At 48.7% G+C, this 16,773-nt stretch overlaps 1 protein-coding gene across 2 annotated transcripts in view; it reads left to right on the plus strand.

Annotated features, from left to right (window-relative positions):
- Positions 1–2,805: 2,805 nt before the first annotated feature.
- The window catches only part of BOC (BOC cell adhesion associated, oncogene regulated), a 55,038-nt gene continuing 41,070 nt past the window's right edge, over positions 2,806–16,773 (plus strand). For both annotated transcript variants that reach the window (XM_069020120.1, XM_069020128.1), the window contains exon 1: positions 2,806–3,212. The gene's annotated coding sequence lies outside the window, so the exon portion shown is untranslated. The remainder of the gene's footprint in view (positions 3,213–16,773) is intronic.

Below are 16,773 nucleotides of genomic sequence, written 5' to 3' on the forward strand. Positions count from 1 at the left end.
TACCTTGAATTTCCAACAACATGGCCAGACAGCTTTGAACTCGCTCTATGATGGAGCATTTTATCCACCTTGTCTTTGCCTCCACAGCCTAATTCCCCCCATCAATTTTTCATTTTTGCAAAAATGCAGAGCTGGAAGAACCTGGTGGTGAGCTAAGAGCCTCCATGGAGGCAGGGATGCTGAACTGATTTTTGTTGGGAGTTTTGCCTAACTCAGGCGGCAGACATGGTACACCTAAAGCAGCACTCTGCAACACACCTCCTGCAATGTACATTTCTGGAGAATAACAGACAAAAGAACAAAACTCAGGCATGAATCTGGGCTAAAATTCGTAAGGACTCAGAGTCAGAGCTGCTGATGAGCTCCTCCCAGGACTGCAGACCCCAGCAGTGTGCAGCTCACATTTTTTCAGGTTTGGTAGCTGGGGCCTGGCTGGTTCCCCCCCACCCCCAACATCCCTTTCTGTTTATTACTCCTGCCGTAATTGGAAGGCATGTGTGGATGAATTAAACATAGCAGGACAGATGAGAAAACTCTCCCTCTTAGCTGGCTGAATGAGCAAATTTAACTGAGCCTGTTACCCACTGAGTATCGTGCCGACATGCCAGGGTCCGGTTTCCTTTGAGCTCGCCCTTTCATGCGGAGTCCCTCTGTGCCCCCTGCCTTGCTCCTCACAATATCAAACAGCTGGAGTTTCAGCGGCCCCGAGGAGAAGCCTTTGCATCCGACAGCAGCAGCAGTGGGAATTTTGTCTGGGATCAGAGAGGGACAGGGCCAATATGGGCAAACTGGTAGCCGAGGATCGGGGGGCCCTGGCATCTCCAGAAGGAGATGGGAGCCCCCCACCCTCCAGCCATGGGGCTGTGCTTGGTCAATGCCCAGAGTAAAAGTTTCCTTGTGCCTAAGGAACTGGGGTTAATGAGGGGGTTTCAGCTTTCACACTGCTTCAAGCTTCAGACAGGCCAGTGGCATCCAGAAGTCAGTTCTGGTGGGGAATTTGAAACAAATGCGTGCCAGCCTAGAGCAGGCATCCCCAGTACAGCAACAAGAGAGGTTCCTATAAGCAGGACTGCCACTGGCTTGTCCAGGGATGCCAAGGGGACATGGCTGCACAAACCAGCACCCTGCTTTGTCCCAAGGCATTTCTTTTGGGAAGCAGGTGGGAAGAACAGCACAGGAAGGGCACTGCTGCATCCATCTATTCCCTCAGGCGCAGGGATAAACAGGGAATGTAATCCTGCAGGGCTGCAATCTTTTTTTTCATACTCTTTAACAAGCCCTGGGGCACTTCTTCGCACAAGGTAGTTCTAATTCTGCTCCCTCGCCTTTTTCTTCCCACCTCTGTAAGCCTAAAACTAGTCAGGGCTAATTCAATTCCGGATTTAATTTAGGAGAGTTTACGACTGCTTTAAATTAGGAAAGCAGTGTTTTTCAGACAAGGCAGGTGCTAGAGGTCTTAGCACTTGTAAAAATTAGGCCACTTAGAGAGGTGTCTACATATGGATTTAGCACCTGAGGGGTGTGTTACTGAGCAATATAAGGAAAAACTTGAAATCTTCAAAACAATTCTTTAAAAGATAATTAGACAACAAAGTTACCGTTTCAGAGGAAGGAAGTTTGTGTTTAACCTGATAAGTCTTTGTGTTCAACCTGATAAGCTTACCCATTGAAATGAAAGGTGAAGAAGCCATCAACACACATTCCCTTGGAACTCAAAAAATCCTACAGAAAAATCAGTTTTAATCTTTTCAGCACCCACGTAATAAAGCAAGGAAGGACCCCAAATCCAAATACAAAAACCACCAAATCCTTTGCATCATCCTTATGTTCTCTTATGTGGGAGAAATGAGTAAGCCAGGAGATGAGAATTCTCCTACAATGCCACTAAGCAGGAGTAACTCTGAAACCCAGTGATGACATGATGAAAAACTTCAACTCTTTCACCTTCTTTGAAGACTGAAGGACTTCACGTTTAGAAACTACAGATCATGTTTTTCATCTATGCTCTTTTGTACATGGCAAAAAGGTGAGAAACCTATCCTGACCTTTTAGTGACAGATTTGTTTCAAGATAGTCTTTACTGAAGGGCCTTGAAAGACCAAAGATTTCCCTGCACCTCTAGGTAAATTTAAGTTTTGAGGCATGATTGATGCAGGGAGATGCAGTGAGGAGGAACTGGTTTGGTTTAATCTCAGGGAGTGCTGTCATTGCTTCTCCTGAAAAATTGTGCCCGAGACACCTTCCGTGAGAGCAAGCACCTGCCAGGAAGGGATGGTTGGAAGAAAGACCTTTCCATCCTTCTGGTATTTATTACAACTGAGGACCGCCGAGGATGGGGCGGGATGGCCGCCCAGGAGGGGCGCCCGGGGAGCTCCGTGAGGCGCTGGTGCCACTCCGGTGCGCGGTGCCAGCCCCGGACCCCCGCGCCCGGGCGCCCCGGACCCGCACCCCTCACCCCGCACCCCTCACCCCGCACCCCGGGCCGGCGGGGCCGCCTCCCCCGCCCACAACAAACTTTTCGTCCCAACTTTCCCGCTTCCGCCGGGCGGGGAGCGTGGGGCGGCGGGGAGCGGCCCTGGGGGTCCGCGGCTCCCGGTTCGCCGTACCGGGGGGACGGGGATGGTGCGAGGAGGGGTACGGGGTTCGACCGCTATCCGGCTTTGGGGAAGGGGTTTTACTTGGAGTTTTCTCCCTCCTCTGGCTCCTCCTCTTCTTCCCTCCTCCTCAGGGGGAGGGGAAGGAGGGAGGCTCTTGAGGCAGGAGTAGCTAGAGCAGGGAATTGTTTGGGAGTTCAGTCATCCAAAAGCCGTCTCCCGTATGGAGGGTCTGGCTTCCCGCATCCCGGCGCCTCTTCCCTCCTCCTCCTCCTTCTCCTCCTCCTCCTCCTCCTCCCGCCGCGTCTGAGCTCAGCGCGGCCCCCCATCCCCAGCGCTAACCCGCAGAAAAAGCACAACCACTACCCCCAAACCAAGGGCCCCCCCACTTTCCCCTTCCCCCAAAATAGGCTTTTCCCCCCTCTTTTTCTCTCTCTTTTTTTTTTTTCTGTGTGTGTGTGTGTGTGTGTGTGTGTGTGTGTGTGTGTGTGTGTGTGTAGTGAATTCCCCGCAGATCCGGCCTGGAAGTTCCCAGCTCCTGGAGTTAAGCCTCTTTGTTGCTTCCCTTCGTTTGGGGCATCTTTGTGTTTCCCCCCGCCTGCTCCACTGGAGACTGCGGTGAGTGAAAGAGAAGGGGGCCCGGGCCTGGTGGCCCTGGCGAGGGGCTGGGAGGACGCACGGTGGTGGCGGGCGATGGGGCGCAGGGCTTTCGCCCCATCCATCTTCAGGCAGCGGCAGAGTTCGGGAAGTTGGTGTGGGGATGTGAGGAAGGGGGTCTGCCTAGGGATGTAGGAGACATGACAGGGGAGTAGTGGAGACCCGCTGGTCCCCACCGGGACGGGGCTTGTTTTCGCGCAGGCAGGTGAGATGTGGGGGGCTCGGATGTTTCCCTCCAGCTCTTCCTCCTCGGCGGGTCGGCCAGAACTAATGGTGGGCCCATGGAACGCACACGCTCCGCGGTGCTCCAGGGCTCGCCTGGAACTTCTCCAGCAGCCTGGTCCACGACCTTGCCCCGTCCTCACTGCCGGCTGGGCGAGGAGGGACGGTGAGCAGTGGAGAGAGGGAGAAGCTGTGCAAAATAAGCCGCAGATCCATCCTCCATTGCTCGAACTCTTGTCAAAAGCTGCTGGGAGTTTACAGGCGAGAGCTGTCTCTGGCAGATGCGAAGGCATTTTGGTTTGTGCTCTGTGAAGGGGCTGCTGCTGCTGCAAAGAAAAGCAGGGATGGGTAGTTTGTTAGTAGAATTTTTGTCCTGTTCTGTGCCCGTAGAGTTTGTAACCCTGGTGCAAGGATTAGGAGCGATTAGGGGAAGTAATTTTCTGCCCGGCAGTGGGATGTTGTAGAATTTGTGCACGCGTGCTTCCCTGCTTGGACTGCAACTTTGGCAGGTCGTCTGGATGGTGACTGTAAATAGAAAATGTGCTGGGGAGAAAGCAGGGTGCTGAATTTGTAGCCATGTCCGAACCAGACTTTTTGAAGTTCTCTGAACATACTAATACTTACTTTGAAAAATACTAATAGACTTTAACCAATACCCCTGGCTGGCAAAAGGTACTTAATACAAATCTATCTTTGGGCATTTCCCCAACTAATTCTGGTACCCCAAGTGTTATTTCACTGGCATTTTGTGAAAGGCAGTTCACGTCTATTAAAGTTGGGCTTTTTTGTCCTTGTTTGTTTTATAGAAACTCTCTTGACCTCTCTGCAGCATTATGTGAGTGGGATAACAGGAATCCATACACACACTCGGCACCCGCATGTAATTCCCAGCATGTCTTAAATGTTTTTCTTGGTGCCCAATTCTCTTAATTTCTACATTGCTACCATAGTGTCTTTTTGATACGTTCATTTGCAATCTGTCATTAAAGTTTCTTTTCCCATGGGCTAAAAAACTACCATGGAAAATATTAGAAGAATGTGGGCGTTTTGTAAGTAGAATTTTATCTCAGTTTTCTTTGAAACTAACTGACTCAGTGTGCCTACAATTAAGAGGAGGGTTCCTCCATATTTATGCCTATGTACTTATATGGCAGACACTTCAGTTTAATGGGTTGAATATTGACGTTCATGGCTCAGGGAAGGATTTCATCAGAAACACATCATGGGTTTGCAGTGAAGATTTGTTCTGTTTATTTAAGTGACCTAAAGAAATGAAGGTGAAATAACTTCCCATGCTACTAGGAGTCACGTGGGGATCTCCTGAAGTAAATAGGACAATTAGGAAGAGCTGTGAGCTCCCTGCAGGGTGCATGATATTCTCACAAGAAATAAATGGAGTTTTTTCCCATGTCCTTTTCTTAATCCTCCCCTTCAGATACCGTTACAGGGACTCATCCTGCATATCCCCAGCAGAAGAGGTCCCAGTAGGTGTTTGCTGTGAGGGTTGAAGTCAGATACAGTGCAGTCCTCCCTGCTTCCTGCTAGGGAATGTGAGGCAGGTTCATCAGAATGGTGCACAGAGGTCCTGTGCAGATGGGAAAGGCAAGTTCATTTTTCTCCCACTCATACATACACACCCCTGCAGGACCTTTATTTGAGAGGTAGCACAGTACAAGTAACTACCACACATTTCTTCTCTGCTTGGCACAATGAAGAAGTATTAGAGCTGCATAATTGTGCATGTGTGTGCTCCAAACTAGCGTGTAAGGTGTATGAGTTCTGTGTATCCCTGCAGTCTGGAGAAAGCAGCTTTTCTGTGCTTTATACTGACATGACACAGAAGCACAGAGCGAGAGGTTCTTTGAGACTGCAAAGTGAAACACAGTGCCTGGTGTTTGCAGAGGTCTTTCCAGCCTGCAGGGTGTGAGACTCCTGGCTTGGAGTTTTGCTCCCTTGAAGGACAGGTGAATCATTGGTCAGTCCACTTCACTCCATGAAATTCTTCTATATCCTCAGAACTAACAGCAGACAGGTCCCTCCAAATCTTCAGTACCAAACTGGCAGCCCTGCAATGCCTTCAGGATGCTGGTACAGCTCCTGCTGTCTGACTGGGGCCAGCAGAATTGCCTCTTTGGGAGCCAGCTGGAGCCTCCTGCTGAGCAAGAAGCATCTCAGGAGGGGCTATGAAGCAGGCAGCCTGCTGTCCCCACGCTCCTCAGTGCTGCAGAGGAGAAACTTCCTTTCCAGAGTTAGGAAAAGTTACTCATTTACGGCAGACCTGAGTTTTTGTAGTTTCTTGTCACTGTTAGTGAAACACTTGACTGAAACACCACCAGATCTACCTGCCAGTGTTTCCTGGCCTCTTCCTGAACAATTATTGCTGCTTCTACCTGGGCTGTGGGAGGGAACATGGATGACAGGACAGGAAAGGCACTTCAGTTGGAAGCATGTATTTGGTTGTGGAGGTGTTTGGGCTGGGTCTTCAGCCCATGCACATGCCCTGTGTGACCTCACGTTTTCTCCACAGCCCTGTGCCTTACTGTTCCCATGCAGAAAATGGAACTGGACCCTGTGCTGGTGGGTTGAGCACTGGGAGGAGGGGCAGATATTGCTGTCTGTGTTGACTCTTAGTAGCTGACCTGTACCCATCCTCCTGTCTCTCAGAGCAGAACTCAGGTGCTCTGGGGAGGACCCTCACTGTTGTGCCGACCCTCCTAAGGACTGCCACAGGGCTGGAGAGGCACCTCTGTGCCTCCAAAATCGCTCTCTTCCCAGGCAAAGACAGGCTGTCTCCCAGCACCCCACCTTGTGTGCCTCATGAAGCAGGGGAGCAGTGACAGGGAAGAGTGTATTGGGAACCATGTTTTTTGTTTTAGCCCACGTTGGCCTGCAGGTGGATTTTCAGAGACTTGGGCTCAGCTGGGCTCAGTTTAGTCATTCAGCCTGCACGATGTTACAACAGCAGTAGGCCAAGGTAACTCCAGGTTAACAAAAGTTCCTTGGTAGTAAATAGTGGTGGGTTGTTCATTTTAATATCCAATGCTGAGTGCCTCAGAGACATGAGGCACAATTCCCTTGGACTTCTTTAATAGGCAAAGGTGACTTTGATACATTACTGCTGGCATGTTACAGACCAAGGCTTGCAAATTTCTTGGTTTAAACCGTTACCTCCCAGGCTAAAAATTTGCAGTGTGAATTCTGCAGTTAGGCTGGGATATCCCACAAGGAAAAAGTTCTCTTGCAAAATCTTTGGAGACTTCCTGTTTCTGGTTAGACTGAAAACATCCCGAGGGAAAAAACCTGCTGCTGTGTATTTTGGTGCTCCTGTGGTCAGTCTCAGTTTAAGAGGTTGTTATGTATTCCAGTTCCTAGGCCACAAGAACAGTTTAAGGTGAATAATGACTAAATGAATTGTAGGTCCTTAGGTAGAATGGGGGTAAATATAATCTTTCAGGTTTCTAAATGTACTTTGGGTAATTGTTCAACAAAAGGTATTGCAAGCATCTTTGTCTGTTTCCTGATACTGGGTTTAGTTCCTCTTGGCTCCGAATCATACAGCATCATGTCTGCTGCTTCATTGGCTGAACACAGTGCTTGAGGCCGGTTTTCTGGAGGGAATGCTTGCAGAATGGGAAGCTTTCAAAATTTGCTTTGTATGCATATTTGTGCATAAGTCTTCTAAAATCTCTCCACAGGAGCATGTGCTCCAGCAACACAGCTGTCTGAGTGTCCATGGGAAGCTAAGACAAAAGGAGTATGGAGCAGTAGAAGCAAGTTGGCTGAAAAGCTCAGAAAGATATTTATTGCAGGGAAAAGAAACCACTTGGTGCTTACACAGTTCCAGAGCTGCTGCAGGCAGTGCAGAGCTTTCTGCTTAAACAGGGAGCAACAGATCCCTGCCCTGAGGATGTTACATGCTCCTTTTATTAAAATGGCCTCTCTTCCCTGCAAAAGGACAAATGGGACGGGAGGCTCAGCTCTGCCTGATGGAGTTGGTAGCAGAGCACCTGGACTGGGTACCTGTGAGGGCCTCTGAGGGCTGCCATTGTGTGTTGTAGGAGCTTTTGAGTAAGAGGCAGTGCCAATTTATTTTGGCTCTAGTGGCATTGATGGAGAGAGATGTGCGTCAGGGAGCGTGTGGGACGTGCTTGAGCTTCTTTGCCCTCCTTGTGGGCAGTGTGCCAGCACAGAGGTGAGAGCCAAACTTTATCCTTGCTTTCTGCTCAGCTGCTCTTGAGCTGTGTCCAGTCATCTTCCGTGAGCAGCCATTAGATGTGAGGATGGCAACTGTGCCTTGTGCCTGTGCAGAGTGTTGGAGGATTGCTGGGCAAAGTCCAAACCACACCACAGAGTGTTACCCCTATGGAAACCTACTGTTGTCAGGTTCGCAGAGGTTTTGGGCTGTGGTGTCTCTGTATTTGTGTGTGAAAGCCAGATGGTGTTTTGGAAAGAGGTCATTTTTCATTAACTTCTGTGCCTGGCATAGGCAGTGAATCATTCACCCCGAGTCCTGCAGTGGCAGTGCTGTTTTGGCTCTCTCAGGTCCACTCTGGCAAAGAGATTAGCCAGCAGGTTGTACTTTTATGCACAGCCATAAACCCAGGGCCCTGCCAAATGCGAGGATGTGTTCACTGGTTGTAATGTCAGCGAGTCTGAACAAGCTTTTATATCTGAAGACTGTGCATCAGCCCCGTCTGCTGCTCTTTAAATCACGAGTGCAGGGGAAAAGGGTGTAAAGATCCCTGTCAGAACTGTGTCGTCAGCTTTCAAATACCAGAATGAGGTTACTTTTTATTTTTCTTTTAGTTGACAAAAGGACAGGTTAGACAGAGCCCTGTGAATTAATGTGTTTAGTGTGGTTTAGAAAGCCTGTGGTGGTACGAACATATTGAAGTAGCCTTTGAGAAATACACTGCAAATATGGATACATTGGCCTGGAATACAGCATTTATTTCTAAAATTCAGCTTCTTCTGATAATGTCACTATAATTTATCCTGGTACTTTTAGGGAGAGCAGCCACCTTGCTTAGTGATGCCAGTGTTTCAGGGTGCAAGCCTGGGATGTGAGGGCAGCTGCATTTGATTCTCTTACACCACAGATTTCCCCCCAGGCTGGGGCAAGCTGCTCTTTGCCTCAGCGCTCCACCTGCAAAACTAAGTGGGACTTCCCTGCCTCCTTGTGGTGTTGAGGATAGCTCTGCTGGAGATCAGGAGAGACCATAGATTTGCTGGCCCTCAAAAAACCTCTTGGATAAGGACCACAGTTGGTTTCAGCAGAGAGCCTCCTGCAGCACTGACAGCCCAGTGGGGGGCTCCTGTGGTTGCCTCTGGGGACGTGTGCCCCTGCTTGCTGGGTGGATGTGGGCTCTGTAGGGGCTGCAGGATGCTTTTGGTTTGGAGGGCAGGCTGGATGTGCAGCTATAGCAAAGGCCCTCTCTGAGCATGACCCTTGGGGAGCCTCGCGTAGGTAGCAGCAGTGCAGCTGCAGCGAACTTCTGGCTCCAGCCAGTGGTGGTACAGAGAGGCCATTGTAATCCTCTGTGCTGTACAGTGTACATCTCAACAGGCAAAGTGGCTCCAGGGTTGGTTGTTTCCCCCCACCTCCCCCTTCTCCATCCCTTCAAATCTACTTTATGAAGTTCCTCCCCTTAAATTGAAAATTTGGCCTTATCTTCAAAGAAGCCCTTTAGTGCCAAGCTTTTAAAGGTGGGGAGGAGGCGAGAGCAAAAACATCACATCCATTAACAGCCCAGTTGCCAGAGAAAATGTTTTTTAAATCATAATCTGAAACCTTAGTGTTTGGGAGCCAAAGCTGAGATTGAATACAAGTATGGGCCTTGTCCCTAGAGAGTCGCAGCACTGGGAACATGCTGGCACAAAGACACACCATGGAGCAAGGATTCTTGTGCATGCACGCACACAAATAGACAATTATTTGGAAGCCAATAGTGGCCTAGATGCTGAAGAAATTTAATCTAGTGCCTTCTGCCCCAAGTTGCTCCCTGAGCTGTAGCTGATGTGGAGAGCATTCTCATTACTCCAGTGCTCCTCTGGATGGCAGTCCCCTCTGGAGCAGGAAGATTCCTGCTATTTGTTGGCCATGGGTGGTAAAAAGGACTGGCTGGTCCAGCTTCTTTAGAGCCTGGTGCTGTCAGTGAGAGATTTCTTTGGGGCCCCTGAATGGTGATGGGCATATGATTTTTATGTTTTATTTCCCCAGAAGAAAGCTGCTTGTGTAACAAACCCAAGCACTGTCAGATTGAAGGGTTAGGTCTGAGTCCCAGTGTCAAGAGATATTCTCAGAAACATGCTGGGTGGGATATTTCAAAAACACCTGGGCTGACTTCGATGATGTGGTGAAGAGCCAATGAGACTTGGGCATTGAGAGACCAGACAGCTCCCCTCCTCACTTTTCAGTACAGGCTCACACATGGTGGGTGTGCAGGACAGTCCCACTGTCACCAGTGTAACAGCTGCCCACTGTAGTAGATTAGTCCTGACCATCTACTCCTGCATGGAAGTGGACCCTATTTCATAAGTGGCTATCAGGCACATCTTGGCTTGTGAGCAGTTGAAGTGCAGCTTCTAAGCCAGAGTCGTCTGGGCAGAAGGAGAGCAAGATGGCCCAATTACCCAGTTGTAATGGGGCTTGAATCCCATGAGGAGCACCCCATGACTAACTTCTTCTGGGACCTTATGGCATGGCCAGCCAGACCTTGCAGGAGGAGTGCTTGGTATCTACTAGCTCTTGAGTACCTGTGGGGACTTCCTTACCCCTCAGTTGGCCGAGCAGGATACCAGGCTTATAGCTGTCAGACATTTCTGTAGCTGGAGGCTTTGTAGAGTGAGACAAGCCTGTGAGAAGCTGGTGCTCAGAGAGCACCTCAGAGAGGCATGCCAGCTGCTTTAGATGTGTCCATCATCACCTTTTGTCACTCTCACTTTGCCCTTGAGGTGTCTGGGACTGGCCTGAAGGGAAAAGATGTTTGCTTTCCAGCAGATGAAGAGCTGAGCTCCTGGTTCCATGCAGCTTGTGGCTGAACACCTCTGTAAGGCTGTAGAGAAAGAGTCCAGGGCCACGCAAGGACTGGTTGCCTTTGAGGATCTTGCTGCTCTGGGTGCCTGAGGTGCTGTAAATGTTGCAAGGGCAGTTCAGGTAATGTCACCCCAGCTCCAGATCCTGTCAGAGGTGGCTGCCCAGGCAGCAGAGAGGAAGAAGTCTTGGGGTCATGATCAGCTATGCTGGATGACCATGCAGCCCATTAGTTTGATGATGGATGCTGAGAAAGGGGGGTCAGTACCAAGGTACAGAGCTGGAGCTGCTGGAGCCTGGGTGTGTTTGCTGACCCTACTCACCTCTTGGTAGGGAGGTATGGAGCCAGTTTCAGGAAGCCTTAGGGAGGAGTGATCTGGTTTACATGGCTGCAGCAAGATAAGCCAGCCCTGTGTCTTACAGGACAGGTACCAGTCCTGCAATATTCCTGCTCCCACTAGAGTTGGCTGTCCTTGCCTGGTATGAAATGTGCTGTGGGAAATAAGAAATACGGGCTGTGGGATCCTGCTGACGGCATCATGAAGCCTGTGGTCTTTTGTGGAAGGAAGAGTCTGCTACTTACATCAATTTAAGCTGGAACATAGTTGCTAAATATACAGTTGTCCTGTTTTCCTCACAATTGCCTGGCCTGCAGATTTGGGGAGAAGGGAATAGGAGCACAAAGAGAACAACATCAAGAGCAAGTGGCAGGCTGTGTTTATCATTGAGGCCTGACCCTATAATCTCCCTGGGGATAGCTTTGGACATCCCTAACCTCTGAGCCACTTGAAAGAACCACCTTTAAAAAAATTTCCCAAACTAGTGACCAAGCAAATGAGTGCAAATTTCCTCAGCCACAAAAATGTGACTATAACCCAGTTTTTGCGTAGCTTCAGCACTGAAGATAAGTACAGGTTTCTTGACTCTCTGGATGAAGGCCTGAGAAAGGCCTGCTGTGCCATCTTCCTCCATCACCATATTCCAAAACCTAAATTATTATTTGTATTACAGTTGTGTCTACAAGTTTTAACCAAGGCTGGGACACATCTATGATAGACACCATGTTAACTTGTAGTGGGAGACTGTTCCTACATCCCCATTCAAAACAGTGAAGTAAATGTGGAAGAGGAGATAAAAATAGAGCATGAGAAGGACACGTGTGCCTTGGAGTGACTTGGCAGGTCGGGACTGGAGCTAAGTACAGGTCCCATGTTGCCTGGTACTCAGTCCCATGCTCCATCCTCCACTTTGCCCTGCTCCTCAGAAGAGGTCGAAGTCGAGCATCACTAGATCTTGGTTGAAAGTTGTCTGCCTTGAAGCTGGGAGTTGTCCATAGCAGAGTCTGATCTTCCTCAGCCCTTAGCTCACATCAGTGGCTACCTGAGCTCCAGTGAGTGGCTTCCCAGAGGGGCACTTGGCACTGCAGCTGGTGTTGGTAGCATCCTGCTGCTGTGCATGCCTTACATTGGGGTAGGCAGCAGGTCTTGCAGAGCTGGGGAGCTGCAGGGGGAGAGCAAGAGCTTGTGGCTGAAGGGAAAGGAAAGGAGCCAGTTACGTCTTTAATTCTCTTCTGTCAGCCAGTTTTCAGTTGTGGCATCATGCTTTGAAAGGTAGCTGGAAGAGGAGAGTGCCAGTATAATAACAGTGTTTTGCTTGCAGCGTGCAATCTCAAGTAAAACAGTATCATTACATAAATATTTTGTGCCTTCTTTCTACAGGGGGTCTGGGACTGTGCTTCTCCTGCTCTGGAGGCATTGCCTTTCAGTGCACAAGCCAAGAATAAACTCTAACAGATGCTGCTAAGGCCAAGTCCATGGCTTGTATTGTGCCCAGGTGCAAGAGGAGATGTTCAGATCTCCATGGTCAGCAAAGAGGTACCTTACACTGTAAGGAGGTGCAGGAACAGCAGGGAGGGACAGCAGGGTTACAGAGAGTTGCTCTTCCTGAGCACGTTGAGCATGTGTCTGGGGACATGCAGGGGTACCTGAATGCTAATCTGACCCCTGCAGGCACAGGCAGCCCAGCAGGGAGCAGCTGTGTGGACACCAATGGCAGGATATGAGCAAAACCTGGCTTGATGCATTAACTGGGAACTATCTCTCAAGGAGGATAGGATTGCTTCAGTGAAACCTGGGCAGGTTCCTTCCCCCATCCTTTCTGGTCTGCCTTGGAACACTGTTCGGGGGAGCAAGTGACAGCTCAGATGCATCCTCTTCTGGTATCTATTTGCAAAAAGCTGTAGGCAAACTCTCTTGGGGGGCTGCTCAGGGCCATGCCCTACTGCTGTCTCAGTAACAGCCTAAACTGCAGTCAGAGGCTTTTTGCTCAGAGGAATGCTTTGAAATATATTGGTTTTAATGGCACTGTGTTGCCAAGGGCTCTTTGTGTCTAAGTGAAGAGATGACTTTGCTCTACTCTGCAGGAAGAGGAGCCTATCTGCAGTAGGACTCCTCCATTTTGCAAGTGGTTTGATGTGCTCTCTGCAAGCGAAGTAATTGAATTCGAATTGAGAGAGATCTCAGATGAGGTATTTGTGCCCTTGCAGTTCCTTGCTGGCTCAGTCAGTGCCTTGGGAGTGGAAGAGTGGTGGGAGACTTCAGACAGCTGCACAGTTACGGCTTTTTCTTCTCTGTTGATCCCAGGTCACTCCCTGTGCATGAAAGACTGTGAAGAGGCCCCAACATAGCTGCTGCCTTCGCTTCTGTCCAGCTGAATTAGACAGGGCATGGGATGGAAAAGGTGTTAAAAAATGGGTTTGTGCCACCCATCCGTCCTCATGCTTACTAAGAACAATCTCTTCCTCTCTCCCAGCACACAGCCCCCTTTCAGTTTTGCCTCAGACCTCACAATGAGGAGGGAGAACAGGATTGAAGCTGAGGCCTCTAGCATGCCCCTGTTCCCTGCATGTGTGCTGCCTCCCAAAGGATGTGGGTGCCTCTGCCAGGTCCTCGCACCCTCTTTTCTCCCTGTTTTCTGTCTTTAATTTCCCCTCCTCTGCCTGAGGTCCCTGTGCTGCCAGCAGCAGTTGCTGGGGCTGAGAAGGGCTTGTTGGGCCATATCCTGGGTACCCCTGCCCTTACTTGTTCTGGGGAAGGCTGATAAGGAACAACTGGGGGTGCCTCCCCAGGCACCAGCCCGCTGCTGCAGAGGTGTTCCCAGCCCTCACCAACCCGAGGCAAGTGCTGAGCACTGGCGTGTCAGAGCGGGTCTGGGGAGCCCTTGCCCGGGCACGGTGGCTGCCTGCAGACACAGGCAGGGCTGCTGCCTCCCCACAGGTTATTCTGGAGAAACACCGGCCTCGAAATGAGATCTGTGTCTCCCCTTCTTTCCCCTCAGCTGGTGCATTGGGGCTTGAGGCAACATTTTCAAGTCCCCACCAGCATTTCCGATCTCGCAGCGTTCTGCAGGCTGGGAGGGTTTTATGCTGACCTGTCTCCTTACAGGCAGGCAGAGAAGCAGCAGACATGGTGTGTGCTGAGGTGCCAGCATCTGCAAGGGGCATGTAGGAACCAGGCCAAAAAGGCTCAGTGAGCTGTTAATGAGCCACAGATGGTCACCTTTATCTTGGAGCCTGCCGATTTGGCCTTCTAGAGCTTTCTGCTGAAGAAATATGTGAGTAAAAGCGGGTGGTAGGTAAGAGTTGGGAAGGAAGACCCTAAATTAAAGATCCTTAGACATATATGGGGTCCTCAAGAGATCATCTCTGCTGGAGGCTCATTGTGTTTTTTCTGAAGGTCTCCGTAACTGCTTGTGGGCTGCAAAAAAGAGACTAATTTTCCATGGAAGAATTTTATAGTTGATAGGTAAGAACAAGCAGAGGTTTATCTGTGGCTGTTACATAGGAGGATCTCCAGAGGCTTTGCTAGAGTACCAAGCCCCAAAGGCTGCGATGGACGTGTTCCCCTCTTGCAGAGGGCAGGATGCTCCCAACAGATGTTTGTTATCGGCAAAGTAAAGCAGAGAAACAGAAAAACTTCAGCTGGCAAGAAATGCAAGGGGAAATTATAATTGTTTCCCTGTTGGGCTTGCAGAGAGAATTCTTGAAGCTGCTTTCTGTCCCACTGTAACATTTTATGTTTATGTATCTCTTTCATGAGGAACTATTAAATCCTGCAGCATGTTGTGGATGTGACTATATGAGAACAGCTAGTTTTACCCATCCTATGGGAGAGTGTGCCAGCTGTACAACTGGATCTAAAATCATGGAGCAGCATTTTCACAAAACTGAGTGCTTTTCTTCCTAAAAGAGTTTTTAGTATTTTCCAAGTTAGGAAGTGGTCAATAATTTCCCTGATGGTAATTCTGAGATTGTATTTCCCTTAGATAGGTGAGTTTTTACAGTTGCTAGAGGGAGGGGAAAGACCTTATTCCTTTCCACTTCTAATGCTGCATTTGTGGTCTGTAGCAAGTGACAGTATTTAATGTAATGTGGAGGGTAGGTACTGCCTGAGCTGATCTACAGATGACTTTGCACTGAACAGTGAAAGGTTTTTCGAGGGTATTTAGTGCTATGGGACAGTCACAGATTTCCCTTCTCAAAGAAAGCGCTGACAGTCCCTGTAAGCAATTAGAGATAAATGTCCTTGAGACAGGGGATGGCTTTTGTAGAGCCCCTAATACTGGGTTCTTAAAGGAGCCTCTGTAAAATAAAGGAATCTAATACTCCTTATGTTCCTTTACCGGACAGTAATACAGGATTTTTGGAAGATCCAAAGAGTTCTAGATTTTTTTTTTTCCCCTGGTAGACAAGCAAATGTCAGGGGTTTGCTGTGTCCTCCCAGAACACTGCTGGGTGAGTCTCTGGAGAAGACAATCTGATCTTTTCTGTGAAACATTTGCTAATACCTCTCAAGCAAAGGTGCTTTCTGCATTAAAAAGGCTTTCTAAAATGATAAGGCAATTCACAACACAAAACCTTCCTAGTCCTTAGAAGAAGAGGTAGACTTCTTCAATTAGATTATTAGCATTTTAGACTTAGGTTTTAAAAATGTCTTAGGCTGAGCAGAATATGTTGATAGATGGAGAACAGATTAGAATCTCCTGTTGTCACCCCCAAAGCCTAGGAGCTGGTGTCACTGTTTATTCCTGGTCTCTTTACTGCTTACAGTTTTCTCCAAAAATTACTAAATATATAAAACAAGGATTGGGTTTGGGGTTTGAGGTTTCTTTTTTTTTTCCTTCCCATATTCTAGGCCAGACTCTGACCACAGTCATGTATTTGTTTTTTTTTCTCCCTTACTTCCAAATGGAGTCACATAACAATAGCCTGGAAAAAAAGTACTGGAAATGATTTGTTCATGAATTTATTTCCTTTTTTGGGCTACAAGGAGTGGGTTAGCATTTGGTTAAGGAGGCTGGGAGCTCCAAGCCATCTCTTTCAAGGTTGAAGAGGGTTTAAATGGGAACCATCCTGGTAAAATGAGAAGTACTGTGGAAAGGCAGCCTTTCTGGGACAAGCATTTACATTGCTCCATGTGCAGAGCCTCATGCTTGGGGCACCTTTTCTCAGCTGAACTTTATTTGCTATTTATGTAACAGGGTCTAAACAGGCTTTGTCTGCCACGGGCGGACAGGGACTGACTGGAAGAGAAATGCTCCTCCCGTCTTGGGCTTCTTCAGAAGTGGGTGATTGTTTGCTTTCCTTAACAGTCTGCTAATAGGAGGTAGTGGGTGGTGTTGTCTTTCTTATTTATTTTATGTAGGATGTCATGACAGATGGTGATTTTGACTGTTGTCCACAGCTGCAGAAACTGATTGCTTTCTCAACCAAGCTATCAGCTATGATGGAGGCATCAGAGCAGGATGATCTGTGAAGGAGGAAAGCCTGTCAGAGACATCAGAGTCCCAGCTGACCGTGTTCTGTCATATCTGTCCTGAGGAGCAGGAGAAGTGTTTTGCATACAGGGTTAGGAGATAGTTTTTAGTATCAGGATCTTTGGGTCTTGGGAGGTGACACCTCTGATTACAAGGAAAATTAAAAGTCACCAGGTGGGACAACAATGAATATGTGATTGCTGTGCTGGTCAGGACGGTGGTTGTTAAAATATCAAACAGTACAGGCAGTGAAATCTTGATATTTTATTGATGGTTCAATGTATTTGGTCCTTATGGGAGAGAAAGCAGAAGCAAGTGGAGCTTATGCATACTGGAGAGGGAGAACGTAATCTGATAAAGGCTAGACCAGTCGGTAAAGTTTTCAGATCGCAGGAAATTTCCTCGAAGTATTTATTTATTTATGGCTTTGCTGAAAAATTTTCAACCAGCTGT

This window comes from Aphelocoma coerulescens, chromosome 1, assembly GCF_041296385.1.
Source record: "Aphelocoma coerulescens isolate FSJ_1873_10779 chromosome 1, UR_Acoe_1.0, whole genome shotgun sequence".
In the NCBI taxonomy this organism is placed as follows: Eukaryota; Metazoa; Chordata; class Aves; order Passeriformes; family Corvidae; genus Aphelocoma; species Aphelocoma coerulescens.